Genomic DNA, 16,306 nt, shown 5'->3' with positions numbered 1-16,306 from the left:
CAAATAATAATTTTTTTTTCTTTTTCCTTTTTCCTTTTTTTTTGGGGGGGGGGGATTGGGCCAAGGGGCTTTCACTGAGCTACATCCCAACCCCTTTCTCTTTCTTTCTTTCTCTCTCTTTTTCTTCCTTCCTGAGACAGGGTCCAACTAAGTCATTTAATTGCCTGAGCTGAGCTCAAATTTGTGAACATCCTGCCTCAGCCTCCCATGCACAGTGTAGTTTTGGGTTTTTGTTTTGTTTTGTTGGTACCGAGGATTGAACTTGGGACCTTGCGCTTGCAAGGCAGGCAGCAGAACCACTGAGCTAAATACCTGGCCCTTGGGATTTTGGTTTTTTTTTAAACCTATATTCTTTTTTTTTTTGGTACCGGGGATTGAACTCGGGTCCTTGCGCTTGCGCAGCAGGCAGTGAAACCACTGAGCTAAATCCCCGGCCCCTAAACCTATATTCTTTTAACCTTGTTTTCTTTTTACACTGTCTGGGACTGCTACTACAATGTTAAATGAAAATGATAGTACTAGATATCTTTACCTCATTTTTTATTTTAGAGCGAATGTTCTAATGTTTCCCAATATGCCAAAAATTTTAAAGTTTTTAAATAAATTTTTTTAAGTTAGGGAAACTCTTTTATTCAAATTTATTAAGTGCTTTTTAAAAATTCTTAATTTGTTTGAATATATTAAATGCCTTAAAATGTACAGCATCTTGAGATGATTGTATGGTTTTTCTCCTAAAGTCTGTTAATGTGGCTGATTACATAATAGATTTTCTAATATTAAACCTTTTATGTACCTTGCATGACTAAGAGAAATTTAATGTGCTTATTATGCATATATTTGGCAATTCTCTGATAGTGTGTTTAGAATTATTACATCAGCTTGTGCTCTCCTGGCTTTGTAACAATGGCCTCATAGAATTAGAGGTAGTTTTCCTTTTGCTGTTATCTGCAAAAGTTTGGATAAAATTGGGATAACTTGTTTCTTGAAGGTACAATTTACCTATAAAAATACGTTAGCCAGGGCCGGGGATTTAGCTCAGTGGTTCCGTCGCTTGCCTTGCAAGTGCAAGGACCCAAGTTCGATCCCTGGTACCAAAAAAAAAAAAAAAAAAAATTAGGCAGGGGTTGGGGATTTAGCTCAGTGGTTCTGCTGCTTGCCCTGCAAGTGCAAGGACCTGAGTTCCATCCCTGATACCAAAAAAAAATACTTTAGCCTGTTTTCTTTGTGGAAAGATTTTAACTTCTACTTTAATTTCTTTATTTAGGTTCTTTATGTCTTCTTTAGTCAGTTGTGGTAATTATATTTTTAAGAATGTACATTTAATCTATATTTTAAAATTTATTGACATAAGATTGTTTATAACATTTTCTTGTTAGACTCATTTCCATAATAATCATGTTTTCTCCTTTCTCTCTCTGTCTCTCTCTCTCAACATCGCCACAGTTCTAAAGGTCCAACTTGTGGCTTTGATCTTTTCTGTAAAGTGTTTTCTTTTTCTCTTTTGTTGATTCCTGCTCTTCATAATCTCCTTACTTTTGTTTCTGTTTGTTCTAACTTTCTAAACTGGATACTTAGCTCATTAATCTTTAACCTTTCTTTGCAGTGTTACACAATTTTTTATATGTAAGGCTTCTTGTATCATTCAGGTCTAAATAATTTTGAATTTCTACCATGACTGTTCTTTGATCTATGAGTTATTTAGGATTTTTTGTGTATTTTTAATTTTTTATTAGCACGTGTTTGCAGCACACACAGATTGTGTTCCGTGTGGGGAGTTAGTGCATGCATGTCACACATCTTTGTTCTTTTTTCGTCCCCTTCCCTGTTGCAAAAGATCTGTTTCCTCATTATTTATAAAAGTAATTATTTGTCCTTTTAAAAACTTAACTCCTAACTTAATTGCTCTGTGGTTACAGAATGTGGGTTATGTGAAAATCTGTCTTTTGGAATGTGAGATTTGCTTTATGGCCTTATATGTGATCAGTGTTTAAAATGTGTGCATGTTCCTGAAAAGAATGTCCTTATGGATAGTTTCATTTCAATTTTTCCTGATTTTTCTGCTTCATTCTAATGCTTTATTACTTTAAAACTTTCCATGGTTTTTCCCTCCCAGAACAAAATGCACTTTCTCATCGTCTGAGTCTCTTTCTTCCTTCTAACCCCACACACTTCACCAAGAGGCCCTCGACATCTCATTCAATTTGTCCAGATGTTTTTGTTCTGAGTTGTTAAAGATACACTATGTGTTCTTCTTGTTCTTTCCTTTTATCTTATGTGTTTTAAAAATTAAACTTCACTAAGTTATTTGCTCAGTCTGCAGAGATCTTTTGTACCTACTGTGGACTTTATTTCTACTACTTGGGTAGTTTCTGCCAAAAGGATTTTTTGAGCAGGCAGAGGGTTGTCTTTTTTTTGGTACTGGGAATCGAACTCAGGTCCTTGTGCTTGCACAGCAGGCGGCAAAACCACTGAGCTAAATCCCCAGCCCCTAGGGTTTTTGAACAAACCCAGGCCCTCGAATGCTATGACTTATATTATCCTTACATTTGAGTGACACTTTAGCTGGATATAAAATTCTTATTTCATTTTCCCCTTTTGGTACTCTGGCTAACTCAATTTGATATTTATTCCTTTTGTAAGTTATCTGTTTTGTTCTAGGCATTGAGAACGTCTTGTTGTCTTTCGATAATCACTGAAATATGTCTAAGTGTGGGTTTTTCCCTGTATGTTTTTTTTAAAAATAATTATTTAAATTTTTTCCCCCCATTAAGTTTATTGGTACATTTTAGATATAAAATACATTTACATACATCATTGGGATCTTGTACCATTACATGAGTATCTTGTTCTTATTTTTTTCCCCTTCCCCTGCCCTCCCTCCCTGTATGTCTTGTCTGGTATATTTTGTGTCCTTTCAAACTGAGATCTTTCATCATTCTTTAGTTCCAAGGTTATCTTCCTTTTCTTTTTTCAAATATCTCCTCCATTGATTTGTTTTTCTCTCCTGCATCTCCTATTTTCTCAATATTCAAATTTACATTTTTATCTCTTTTTGGTTGAAGTGCAATTTTTCACACTAAAATACACAGATCTTAAGTGTTAATTGAGTGAGTTTTGGCAAATGCACATGACCTTGTAACCATGACCTTACCATGACCTTAATGCAGGATTTCAAAAGATCATTTTTGTTTTTTGGGGGGTTTTTTTGGTACCAGGGCTCGAACCCAGATCTTTGGGCTTGCTGGGCAGGCTGTGGAACCACTGATCTAAATCCCTGGCCCCTCAAAAGATCATTTTTACAACCCAGCAAGTTCCCTTATACCTCTTTCCAGTCAGTTGTTTGTTGTTGCTGTTGTTGGGGTTTTGGGGGTTTTTTTTGAGACAGGGTCTTAATATGTAGTTCAGCCGGGCCTTGAACTCATTATTCAACTGAATTCACTATCCAGGGTGGCCTCAAACTCACAGCAATCCTCCTGCCTCCCGATTGCTAGGATTACAGGCATGTGCCACCACACCCAGCTTTCCAGTCAGTTTTGCCTCCCAAAGGCAGCCATAATTCTGTTGGGCTTTTCCCTGTCATACATTAGATTAGTCTTTTCTATACTTTCATATCAATAGAGTCATATGGTTTGTACTCTTTTGTGCCCAGATTTTTACTTCTCATGTTATCAGTGCTGGGGTTTAAACCCAGCCTTGTACATGCTAAGCACACACTCCACCACGGAGCTGCACTCCCAGTCCCAACACTTAATCATGATTTTGTGATTCATCTATTTGTTGCAACTGTCACTCATTCCTTTGTGTTGCTAGGTTGTATTCCATACATCAATACACCACCATTGCTGGTTCATTCATCTGTTGCTGGACATTTAAACTGTCCAGTTTGAGGGTGTCATAAATAAAGTATCCTTGAATATTTATGGCTGAATCTTCAGGTGGATATAGTTTCTTTTTTTCTTTTCTTTTTTCCCCCTTGAGCCCTGGGGATTACACCTGCTTGGCAAGTGCTCCACCACTGAGTCATACCCCCAATCCTTAGTGATGTCAATTTTCATAAAGCCCAACTTAGCATTTTTTTCTTTTATGGAGTTAGTATTCTTTGCCTATCATGATGATAACCTTTTATGCGTGGTTTGTTTCTTTCTTTCTTTGGAGAAGTTTATGATTCTTTTATAATTGGTCCCTCTCAAATTAATGGAGTAAGATTGGCTTGATGTTCTAGCTTTTCTCTCTTTTTGTTTCTTATTCCTTCTCTACTTCTCCTGGAGAAGTCCTTCCAACTGATATTCTGGTTCCCTATTTCATTCTTCAACACCTGGATCCTCTCTATTATTTATTCTACCTATTGGTTATTTCAACCAGTTTTTCATATTGAATATTTCCACAGTAGTCTTTTAACATTTTTGCATACTGTTTTGCATCACTGATATCCCCACCTTTGTTTGTTGTTTTTTTTTGAGACAAGTTCTCCCCATGTAGCTCAGCTGGCCTCGAACTCGCGGCAATTCTCCTGCCTCAGCCTACTGAGTGCTGGGATTACAGACATGAGCCACCACACCTGGCCTTTCCTCATTCCTTTTGCCTCCATTCTCACACAGCTGATTGCAGTAGTTTCTCTGATGGGCTTATTTTTCTTCGGAAGTCATTGTGACTGCTCTTGAACTTGGGAGCATGTTCCTCAGGGCTCAGCTCCTCTGTTTCACATGGTGTCTTGAGTGGGAGCCTGATCCCAGTCTCCCAGCCCCAGAGAACCCATGGAGAGGACAGGGCCAGGGTAGGGACCCCATGCATCAGGAATGCATGGTTCTTCCCGGCTTGACCTTGCTCATGCCCTCCCCAATTTATAGCACGAGGACTATTGTCCTGCCCCAGGGAGAGTCAGGGAGGGGAATGGGTGTCTGTCCAGGTTGTGATCTCCCATCTTGGGGTTCAGAAGGGAATCTGTGTGGAATGACCATGGGTCCCCTCATTCCCTTTTGTGCTCCCCTGATTCGACCCATGAAGATGCTTGTGCCACCTGCCTGGGGTGCCGATGTGTCAGTGAGGGTGTGGTCTCGGTTGTCCCAGGGTGGGGGTGTTACACAGAGGGGAGAGGAGAACTCAAAGCTGCTGAAAGAGCATGCCCTGAAAGCCCATCCACCCCCTAGTGAGGGCCAGCTCTCCTCGCCTTGCTCTTCCTAGAGCCCATGGACCTAGACTTTCACTTCATTTCATATTATTATTTCTTTTTGTGGCACTGGGGATGGAACCCAGGGCCTCACACATGGTAGGCAAGCTCTGTACCACTGAGCTGCACCCTTGCCCACACCTAGAATTTTAAATAAACATTAGATACTTGCCAGAGAAATAAGGAAAGGTATATAAGCAACATAAGACAGAATGAGGAAGTGTTAAAAATAAAAGGACCAAGCGGAAATCTTTAGTATAAAAGCCTGCCCTTTCAACCTTGACACACACCTCAGAAACCCTTTCATGTCCCTGGGCCTCTGCATGGGCTGTTTTCCGTACTAACCCGGTCTTCTCTCCACTTCTGCTCAGAAACTTCCAACACATCCCTAAGCCTCCTTCCCTGGGTGTCTTGTGGTCAAGGTGACACTCAGCAATGATGCAGGGCTCCAGGGTCAGGAAACCCAGGTGCTTGTCCTGATTTTTCAACCAACTGGCTGTGTGACTTTGGGCAGGTCATGTGACCTCTCTGGGCCTCAGGCTTCACCCAGGGCAAAAATGACAGTGTTGGTCTGAATTATTTCTAGAGTCCCACCAGCTTGGTGTGCTGGTTGAGATCACAGGCTCACCATCCCTTCCTGGTCCTACTCTTAATTGTGTCTCTAAGCAGTTATTTCAGATCCCAAAGTCTCAGTTGCCTTACCCTAGTGCAGTGGTGGGGAACTGTTTAGAGCTCTCAATGATAACAAACAGCCAGCTGCGGCACATGTGCCATAGGTTTGCCACCACTGCCCTAGTGTGATGATTAGAAGCTTAAACTTTGTAGTTGTACAGTTTGGAGTCATAATCCCAGCTCTACTGCTTGCCTGCTATGTGACTTTAAACAAGTTACTTAACCTCGCTGGGGTTTTTCCTTCTCTAGAATGAGGATGATACTGAGCGTATCTACCTCAGCGACTGTCCTTGTGTCCTGCCAGTGCACAGACTTCTCTGTTCAGTGTGACATATCCTTGATGCTTGTCTGCTGGCTTGTCTGCCCAGTGCTTTCCAAAGGTAGTCTGTCACACCGTCTCTTTCAGCAGATCCTTTCCCTGCTTGATCTGAAGGGTGGGGGTGATTAACCCCATCTCATAGATAAAGAATCTGAAGCTCCAGACAAAGTCACTTTCAAAGCTACAGGGCCAGGACTTAACCCTGGGTCCACAGTCTTCTCTCCCATTTGTGGCCGCGTTTAGGAGGATCAGTGTGGGGCTGGGGGTCACTGAGCATATCCAGATGGGATGGCGGGGACCCCTTCTCTGAGCTTTAGTCAGATTCGCTCTCATGTGCATCAGTGACGTCTGGGAGTCATGGAGGAAGCCGCATGAGGCTGAGGGATCTGGATCCCTGTGGCTGGGGTGGAGGGGACAGGAGGATTCCAGGGCTCGGAGTCAGCAGGAGGGAGCACGGAGCTCCAGGAAGCCTGGGGCTGCATGGGACAGTGGAGGTGGGGCTTGCAGGTGGGTCCTGGGGAAGCAGTTCCAGGGCACTGCACCCCAGCCCCTGCCACCCAGTCCCTGCAGGCTGGACTTGTGCCTCACCGCTCAGAGCCTCAGTTTCCCCATGGGGGCCATTTGGTAGAGTTGGGGGAGGGCGTGGGAAGGCAGGCAGCTACTTAGGTTGCCTGATAGGCTGCAGGTGGACAAAAGGCTTCATTCCCTTACCCATGGCCTGGGGATCATCACATTCTCTGTGCGGGGGCAATGGCAGGGCAGCAGGGAGGCGTTCTGGGTGAGACTTCCTTCGACCTCTAGAGAGCCACAGCCACCACCTCCTTTTTCTCCTCCTCCCACTCCTCTGGGAATCTCTACTCTTCTGCCACCTGGCGTCTCACCGACTGGCTGATTCCTTGTCTGCTCACCCACTGGCAGGGGTCTGGGCTGTTGCCTAGAACAGGCCCTGGCCTGTAGTAGCTGCTCAGTAAACAATGGTCCGAAGACTCTTCGTTGAACACATCTGGATTTCAGGGGCCTTGGGCTCCTCTCTGGGCATGGCCTGCAAGCAGTACATTCTACAGGACAGGGACACAAGATGGGGCTGGGCTTGGGGTTTCTCAACCCTTGGGCAAGCAGCTGGGACACTTGGCCTTTTAAGCCACCTGATGGCTCCTAAGTGGAACAAACTGTCCCAGAAGAGTGATGGCCTTGTCCCAGCCCTGCCACCACAGTAGCTAGAAGAAAAGCCCTGAGATCAGAGCCAGGCAGACTGGGGACAGGCCTAGCCCTGCCCCTCTTTAGCACAGGGGCCTTGGCAAGTCACCTCACCCTGAGACTCTCCACTTCCTCCTGAGTGGAGAGGGTGTGTCCGGTGGGGTCCCACCTCAGGGCTTTTGTGTGAAGCCCAGGAGAAATGTGAATTAAGACCAACTGTTACTTGGGGGAAGACTGGAGGGCAGAGCTTGTACCTGCAGCCCCTAGCAAGGGACGCAGAGGAAACCTGGACCTGTTAGTCCCTCGGTCGTTGCACTGAGAGATGATGACCAGTCAGAAAGTGCAGGTCTGAGTCCTGTGGGTGGCAGATCCCACCCAAGAATCCCCTGTAATTCTCCAAGCTTATGATTCCAAGCAGAAAGAGACTTGTATTGAGTTGGACCCTTCTTGTATGACATACTTGCCACTTGCCAACCCTCCTTTCGGTTGTTTGCCCGATTTTTCTCTCTGTAGAAACTGGTGGCCAAGTGTGAATGATATTGTTGGTGTCACTGTTTACAAAGAAAGGGGCTGAAAAAAAAACCCCAGCTGAACTGGGGTCTGAGGTCAGAGCCTGCATTCCAAGTGACCAAACAGGAGAGGCAAATGACACAGGGAATCGGTTGGCGCCTATAACTGGGGTGTTCCATAGTGAGTGTCAGGCATGGCTCCATCCAGGGACCTGAGACTCAGATTCCCTGTGTTTCTCTATTCCACCCTCTGAGCTCATTCTCAGGCTCATTGCATGCTGCCCGGGCTGAGAGTGTCTTCCAGCCAGTGCCACCCCAAGCTGGCTGAAAAGGGGATGCTCTCTCCCCAAGGAAACTCCGGTCCAGTGGGGCTGTGGAGGGCACTGCACTTTACGGTCTGCGAAGTTCCTCCTTCTAAGGCATAGAAGGCTTGGCCAGGACTCCAGCCAGGACTCTGGCTGGAGGCCCCGGGCAGCCCCCACCCAGCCCAGTCTTCTGGTGCAGAGTTCCAAACCCAGACGAGCTGCCAGGGCCAGGCTGTGGCCCAGAATGCTGGGTCCTCCCTTCCTGGGCCAGCGCTTGTCCAGATAGAGGAGTCCCGCAGATAGAGGAGGGTAGGAGGGGCTGGGCTGGGGCCGAGGGAGCAGCCAGCGTGGTGACCTGCAGCTGTCACTGCCAGGACACTGCCCAGTATGCACAGGCACAGTGAGGTCTCTCGGACCGCCCAGGTCTTGGGGCTGCCGTGGGTGGGAGGTTGCCCTGCCAGACACTGGGTGGGGGCAGCAAACACACGGCATGGAGCCCGAGGGCCTGGAGGATCCCACTCCCCACGTGCTCTCTGTGTGAGCTCAAACTCCCTCCCTTCCTGGGCCTTGGTGCTCTTCCCGAGCTGGGAATTTCTACCTTGCTGGATTCCTGGGAGAAGACTGAGCAGAAAGCTCCCATCCTTGGTAGGTAGCAGGTTAGGAGCTCCTCCCCATCCTGTTCTTTGCTGTGTGACTCTGGCCAGGTCACTTGACTTCTGTGTGCACTGGGAGCAAGACTAGATGAGTTACACCCCCTGCTGGCACTGGCCTGCCCTCACTGTTTACTGTCCCCTTACCAGCCACTCACTTTGATTAGCCCCATCGACACACAAGCAGGCTGAGGCCCAAAAAGGTGAAGGGAATGCCCGAGGTCACACAGCCATAAGCCACTGCGACCCTCACCTCCTCAGGCCCTGTCTGTCCCCCCACCCCAAGGTCACAAGAATGTCAAAGGCACCAGCTGCTCCCATGAGGCTCTGAGAAAATCCACACACTCGGAGGTGGCGGTGGGTTACAAGTGCACGGCCCGGCCCATCTCCCCACAGCCCGGCATCTCCTCAGCCTCTCCTTCCAGGCCCTTCTGGGAGCCATTACAGCCTCTGAGGACACAGCCAGGATGCTACAAGGGGGGGCAGTCTGCCTGGAGGATGAGCAGGAGTGGGGAGATGTGGGGGACGCGTGGGCTGGGGACCGCCCCCTCACCGGTCCAGGCTGCATCCACTGTCGAGCCAGCCAGAAGGTGCTCTCCTAGGTGTGACTCAGCCACTCTCCCGTGACTTTGGCCAAGTGCCCCTAGCCCTCTTCTGCAAAATGGGGATGAGGAGAACCTCCCTCTCTGTGGCTGCAATGCAGAGCCAGAGAAGGGGGTGTAGTGTAAGTCACACAGCAGTGGGCTGTAACCTAGTCACCTACAAATATATAACACATGCTATAATGCACGCCTCTTATGTACATAAGGCATAGAGCAAACTGTGGTTCCCTCCTGGTCTTACCTGCTGCTTTAGGAGTTTACACTTGGCCCTGGAAGACAGAAACCATCCACAAGTAAGGCTGAATTCTGGCTCACTTACTCGCTGTGTGACCTTGGGCAAATTACTTGACCTCTGTGGGTTTTTGTTTTATCATCTGTAAAATGGTGATAATAATAGTGCTTCCTTTGGAAGTTGTATGTTAAATGGGTTAATATAGGTAAAATGTTTTGAACAATGCCTGGAACATAGTAAGGGCTATGAAGAGGTTTGCAATACAATGACAGAGTGTGTAAATAAGGGTTTTCCTAGTGTTTCTAGTATTGAAACAGTCTCTTTAGTTTTCACAAATCATTAACGTATAGAAGGGCAAAATACTGGCATCCTTGAAGATTGCCCTGTACTTCCCACAATGGCCCCCACATCCTTACCTGGACCTGATATGTTGTGTGACTTTGGGAGGCTGTGAACCCTCTCTGTGCCTTTTCTTGATATTGGCTATGGAAGGATGGGGCAGCCAGGTCTCCTAGTAACAGAGGGGATTGGCTGCAAGGTGCTGAGAAAAGGGCCTGAGCAGGGGGTTGGCCACCACCTCAGGGACACCTGGCATATGTGCCCCCACCCCTTTCCTGCTTGGTTTCCAGGCTGGGCCCAAAGCCAGGTGGCCTGGGGCAGAACGTGCCCTCTCTGTGGGATGGCAGAAGCCCATGTGCCCTCGAAGCAGCCACCCCAGGCCTCAGGCACAGTGCCCTGTACCACACACACACATGCACACACACACTCAAATGCACGCACACACACACACACACACATATGCACCACATCCTGGTGCCCTCTCCCCCCACAGCTGCACATGGACTACTGGCCCCATCCTCTGCCCACAAGGCTGCTCTGTGGCATCAGGCAAGCTCAAGACCAGGACCCAACCCTGAGCTTCTGACCCCAGCTGCTGTGTGGCCTGGGTAGGTGGCACACGGCCCACGGGTGAGCCAGCCAGGCAGAGTCTCAGCCTGTTCTGTGGGAGCTCCAGGAGGAAGCTGCCTGGGGCCTTGGGCTGTCCCCGCCTCCCTACCTGCTGCCTGTTTGGCGCTTCACCCCAGCCTGTGCACCCAGGCCCCTGCAAGAGCAGCTTCTGCGTCTCAGCCCTGCTGTGCTTCCAGCACTGTCATCCGCCCGCCAGCCCCGCTCCTCCTCAGCCATCCTGCTGTCCTCACTCTGCAGGAGGGAGAGAAGGCCTCGCACTGCCTGGTTTGTGGCTTCTCCCATGTTTGTGTGCCTGTGAGGTAGGGGGGATCTGGTTCTCTCGAGAGACTTGAGCTCTTGACTATAAGAAGTGGAGCCTATAGCTGGATATAGAGTGCACACCTATAATCCTAGCACTCTGAGAGGCTGAGGCAGAAGGATCATGAGTTCGAGTGCAGCCCAAGCAACTTAGTGAGGCCCTATCTCAAAATAAAAAGTAAAGAAAGCACTGGGGATGTAGGTCAGTGCAAAGGCCCTGGGTGCAATCTCCAATACTACAAAAAGAAAAAAAACAAGGACTATAGCTTCTGCCACCCCACTGACCACCTCTCCCCTGCCCCTGGTGCTCTGGCTTCTGGAATCCTAGCTAAGCAGCCCCAAGGTGAGCAGGTGGGGGTGGGGCAGCCCAGGTAAGTGGGCTCGGCCCAGTGGCAGGAAAGGACCCGCTCATTCCCAACTGCTGTGCTCTCCTGCCACTTTCCTATCTCTTGTTCCTCTTTGTTGTCCTGGGTACTCCTCCACACTGTCACAGTACTGCCCCATTAGCTCACACCTGTGGCTCACTGACTCTTCTCCAGCCCTGGCCTCTCAGCCCCCACTGGGCAGGTGAGGACCTGAGGAGTGAGGAGGGGTCTTTCTCTGGGATACCCAGCTGGGCATGGGTGAGGTAGGACCCGCACCCAGCACCCACTCCTGGCTACTCTGCCACCACTCCTCCTCCTCAGCCACCACTGACCCAGCTTTCCCCCCACCCACCCGCATTCCCTGCTAGTCCACGTGCTGGACTCTGCCAGCCCTGTTCGGGCTGCCCAGCACCAGCGCCGTCCTGCTCCCTGCGTGCTCACATGTTGTGGGGAGGCAACGACAACCAGCCGTTCTCTGAGGTGCCAATAAACGGCCACAAGGTCTTCAGGGCTTGGTCCTGGGAGCTCAGGGCTGGGCTGGGGGTGCAGCCCTGGCAGACGGCAAGGAAGCTTCTAGACCAAGGAGCGCAGGGTGAGGAGGTGCCCAGCTGGAGGTGCTCCCGGGGCAGCTGGTGTTTCGTCAGAGCCCTGAGAAGCAGTTGGCTTGGCACCAAGCCTCCCGGGCCTCCCACGCCTGCTTCCTGCCGGAACGGGGTGCTGTCAGCAGCTGGAGGTCTGAGTCTGGCCCCTCCCTCCCACCCCAGGAAAGGCCCTCCTTATATGTGACCTGCAGCCCACCCTGAACTGCACACATTCCTCTCAGAGCCCTTCACCCAGAGGCTGCTGCTCAGTTGCCATAAATAACTTCTGCCAGTGAATGAATAAAATCCAGGCCAACAAGGCTTGCCAGAGACGCTGGCTTGGTTGAGGGACAGAGTCCATGTCCCTTCGCTGTGGCCCTGCAGCTGAAAAGCCAATGGGCTGGCCTCCCCAGGTAGCTGCCACAGCCCCTCTGTGAGGCAGAAGACCCCAGCTCCATCTCATCCCCTGCCCACCAGGGGCTGCTTCTGTCCAGCCTTGGCTCCACTGACAGCCCAGGGGACCGGCTTCAGGCTAACTGCCATGGCCCACTCTGTGTCTGTGGGAAGGAAGAGTCTAAACATGGAGTCTGTTCCCAGGGCTGCCTCTCATGGGGCAGGTCTTGCCTTTTCTGTGGGGCTCAGTTTTCCCATCTGAACAATGGGTGATCTCTAAGACAATTTCCCCAAATTAATCTGTTCACAGGATGGCTTGTTGCAAACACAGCTTCCCAGGTCCTCCTCTGGGAGTCTGAGCTGTTGAGGAGTGGGAAGACTGGGGTTTTATTTTGGGTTGCTATGTGTCTTTTTTCCTCTTTTAAAATGTGGACACATCATACCAATTCCACTAAACCCTTGTCTCTGTCACACTCCCTTTATTCCCACTTCAGTGATGCTCACAGCAACTCAGAGGTCCAGGCGGGATGGGGATTGTCCCCACCATGACTGCGCATGTGCATACTTTTTACCACCTCCCAGGTCATCACCCCAGAAAGTTCCCTCTCAGGCTTCTCCTTTGATACCCCTCCTGTGGGATCTGCTGGGGACCAGGACTTTTCCCGCAGCACCCCAAGTGATTTTTAGGGGCTCAGAAGTCTCTCCCAGCCCAGCCTTCTGGACTGTGTGCTCTGCAGTGAAGGCTCCCCAAGGGGAAACACTGCCCCTGTGAATCCCGCCAGTACAAGCTGGGAGCACAGTAACAGGTTCCCACATCGGCTTACCAGTGGAGCCTTCAGGGTGTCCAGGAGCTGAGGGGAAGCAGGAGTGGCCCTTGGTGGGTCCCTCATGGAAGGCTGGGCTTAGCTCATGCCATCCACGTGACCTGGGCCATCCTTCCCATGGCTATCTGGGCCTCTTCTTGCTTATCTGTGTGGGTGCAGCTCTCTCTTACTCTCAGTGTTGTTAATGTGGATTAAACCAGGTCAAGTGTACAAACTCAGCACCCGGTACACTGCTGACATTCTCGTGAGTGGGAGACAGGTGTTAGACAGGAAACAGATTCAGAGGGGTGGGGACTGACCCAATGTTATATGCCTGGAAAGGGAAGGAGCCTAGGCTTGGACCAGACTTGCTGGCTACATGAGAGTTGACTCAGTCACTTCACTGCTCAGCCTCAGTTTCCCTATCTGTCCCCCACCCTCCTGTATCCCTAGGCTGTTGTGAGCATCTGAGGCAGCTTGCATTAGATGTGGAGAAATTGGGGCTTAGTGGAGTCAGGACCTGGTTTTGCTACTGTCGTGGTGAGCTCACAGTGGTTCTTATGCATCAGGAAGGGGGCACCTTTGTGGCACCAGGAGGACCAAAGCATCTCCTCCTGACCTTGGTGCTTGTGTCTGGGACTGAGCTGTTCCAGCAGGCAGAAACTTGCTCAGAAGAGGCCTGAGCCAATAGGCAGATGTGTAGCTCTCCAATAGCCTCCTGCTCTGACCTCAGTTTCTGTCTGTGAGACAGGAGCCACAATCAGTCCGGCTACACAGGATGTTTCTGGGACCCAAGAGAGACTAGATAGGCAGTTTGGGGAGCAGAGAGGGCCCCTGAAGCAGCAGCAGCTCACCACCCAAGCCTGCATTTGGACTCTTCAGTGACAGCTAGTTCTGGGGCAATGTCTGGCAGGGATGGTGCTGTCACATTCTGAGGCCAGCAGGTTTGAGTTCAAATTCTGACCCTACCACTGCACCTCTGAGCCTCTGTTTCCTCATCTGCCGATGGGGATGCCAATCCGTAGCTCAGATGGGGCTGGGCACACAGTAGGTGCTCAACTGGAGCAGGTGCTTTTATTTTGGACACAGTGGATACCACTGGCTTGTAAATGGGCTCAAGCAGCTGCTGCTGTTAGGGAAAACCCACTGTGACCCTGGCCAGGGCTGCCTTTCCATCTGAGCTTTTATCCCACTAGGTGCCTGGCACACAGTAGGTGCTTTGTCTATACCAGCTGGTCTGTAATCTGCTCACATAGGTAGAGACTGTGTCTGTCCTGTTCCCATTATTTCCTTAGAGCGTAGAACAGCCAGATATCCAGCAGGTGCTAAGTAAAGATGAGGAACCAGGAATGAATGGACAAAGGTGAATGAGCAAGCATCAGGTGTCCCTTCCTGTGTACAATGCTGGAGTGGGGGAGGGAAGCCTTGCCCCCCCATTTCATCCCTTGGGGCTAATCCTGGAGATTAACCTGAGGACAAGCCAGGTCACAGCCACTGACCCAGGGCTGCGGAGCCAGCGTCCACGGCTAGTGGGACTGGGTGTGTGTAGTGTGTGAGAGCCACTCCTGAGGCCCTCTTCACCCCAAGATGGCTCTTCTGTCACCCATGATGTACATGGTCCTCACCATAGTCCTCAGCCTCTTCCTCTTCCTGCTGGTCCTGGCCTCCTGTGCTTCTTCACCTGCCGCCTGGCCCTGCCGCTCAGGTAGGGGACTCAGGAGGAGCTGCGCCCCAGGGTCATCCCAGGTTTGAATCATACTTGGTGGTAGACTAGCTGAGCCCTCTACTCAGTTCCCTGCACTGTAAAACAGGGCCAGTAATGCTTGTCGCTGTGAGGATGACTTGGGTCACAGATGTAAACAGCTGGGTGCTCATTAGTGTACAGTGAGCCCTGTTACTCAGTTTGCTCTGGATCTTTTCAGACCCAGGCCAAGGCTGCTCTGCTGGGGAAGCAGAGTGAGTGCTTGGTGCAGGCCTGGTCCCTCGGCCCCCCTGACCTGCTGAGTCCTGTAGCTACTCCTTCTCCAAGCTGGCACCCTGCTGGGGCTTCTGCCTGCTTGTCATAAGTAATCAGGGCACATAGCTGGGAGCCTGGCAGAGTATGTCTGGCTGTGAGGGGGAGGGGTGGCGAGGGGCTGGCACCCACCCAGACACCTCATTCCAAGCTGGTGGGGCGCTGGCAGGGGTAGTGAAGCAGCCAGGGTCCCCACATCCCCAGACTGGGCCCCTCGGAGCCCCTCACCCACAGCTGCCTCTGGGAGGGGAATCAGCGGGAAGTGTCCCAGATCTCCGACCCCTCTGTCCTGGGCAGAGGCCACCTGAGAAGGCACCTGTCTCCGGGCCAAGCCCATTTCAATGCAGGGCCCTGGGGCCAAACTTCCGAGCAGGTGGGGATGTGGGGCCTTCCATTAAGTCAGTGTTTACAGAGTGGCTCCTCTGCCCCAGGCTGCGGTCACAAAGACGGGTGAGGTGGTCCTTCCTCTCAGCTTCAGACTAGCAGAGAAGAGGGACAAACGACCAGGAGAGAGCCATTGTGCTGGGCTGAATGGGCCCTGTAGCTCTCTTGGGGCCACCTTCACTTTGATCCTCCCTTATTCTCTCCTTTGCCTCAGACCCTAGGGGCAGAGAGTGGAATCAAGTATGTTTCAGAGTGCGGACGACGCACTGTCTCAAACTCTCAGGTCTTGCTTTATTTATCCCTTTTCTGCGTCATCCCTGCGCCCATCCTCCCACACACTGCCGTTGCCACAGCTCTCCCAGGATCTTCATTCTAATGTATTTAATATGTTCTCTGATTGTTCTGTCAGCGGATGAGGTTTACCCTTACATGCAGGCCCCTGGGTTTTATTCTTGACCTCCTTCCCTCAGTCCTGTGCCTTTAAGCTCCAGCCATGCTGCGGTTGAAATGCAGTGTTAATACCACTGCTGCATAGACATTGCATCTACCACTTTTTCCTAATGTATTTTCCTAATTATGGACAGAAACCCCATCCCCAATTCCTCATAATTATAATTTATAATTAAAGAGAATTTGCCAAACGTCTCTCTAGTAAGCATGATGGTTTCTGTAGGTTTTGGCATAAAGCCTTTATCAGATTAAATAAGTTCTTTTCAAGGTTGAGGATGCAACTCAGTGGTAGAGAGTTTGCCTAGCATGTGTGAGGTCCTGGGTTCCACCCACAGCCCAACAAAAAAAAGGAAAGAAAGAAGGAAGGAAGGAAGGAAGGAAGGAAGGAAGGAAGGAA

At 49.9% G+C, this 16,306-nt stretch overlaps 1 protein-coding gene across 2 annotated transcripts in view; it reads left to right on the top strand.

The window, feature by feature from the left end:
* The window catches only part of Alpl (alkaline phosphatase, biomineralization associated), a 53,972-nt gene that overhangs the window by 16,317 nt on the left and 21,349 nt on the right, over positions 1 to 16,306 (top strand). The gene's annotated exons all lie outside the window — the stretch shown is intronic.

Source organism: Heterocephalus glaber, unplaced genomic scaffold (genome assembly GCF_053883595.1).
Source record: "Heterocephalus glaber isolate CG9 unplaced genomic scaffold, H.glaber_assembly_v1.0 deba00001452, whole genome shotgun sequence".
Classification (NCBI taxonomy): domain Eukaryota; kingdom Metazoa; phylum Chordata; class Mammalia; order Rodentia; family Bathyergidae; genus Heterocephalus; species Heterocephalus glaber.
Note: the sequence above shows the minus strand (reverse complement) of the source record. Positions and strands in the feature narration are given on the sequence as shown.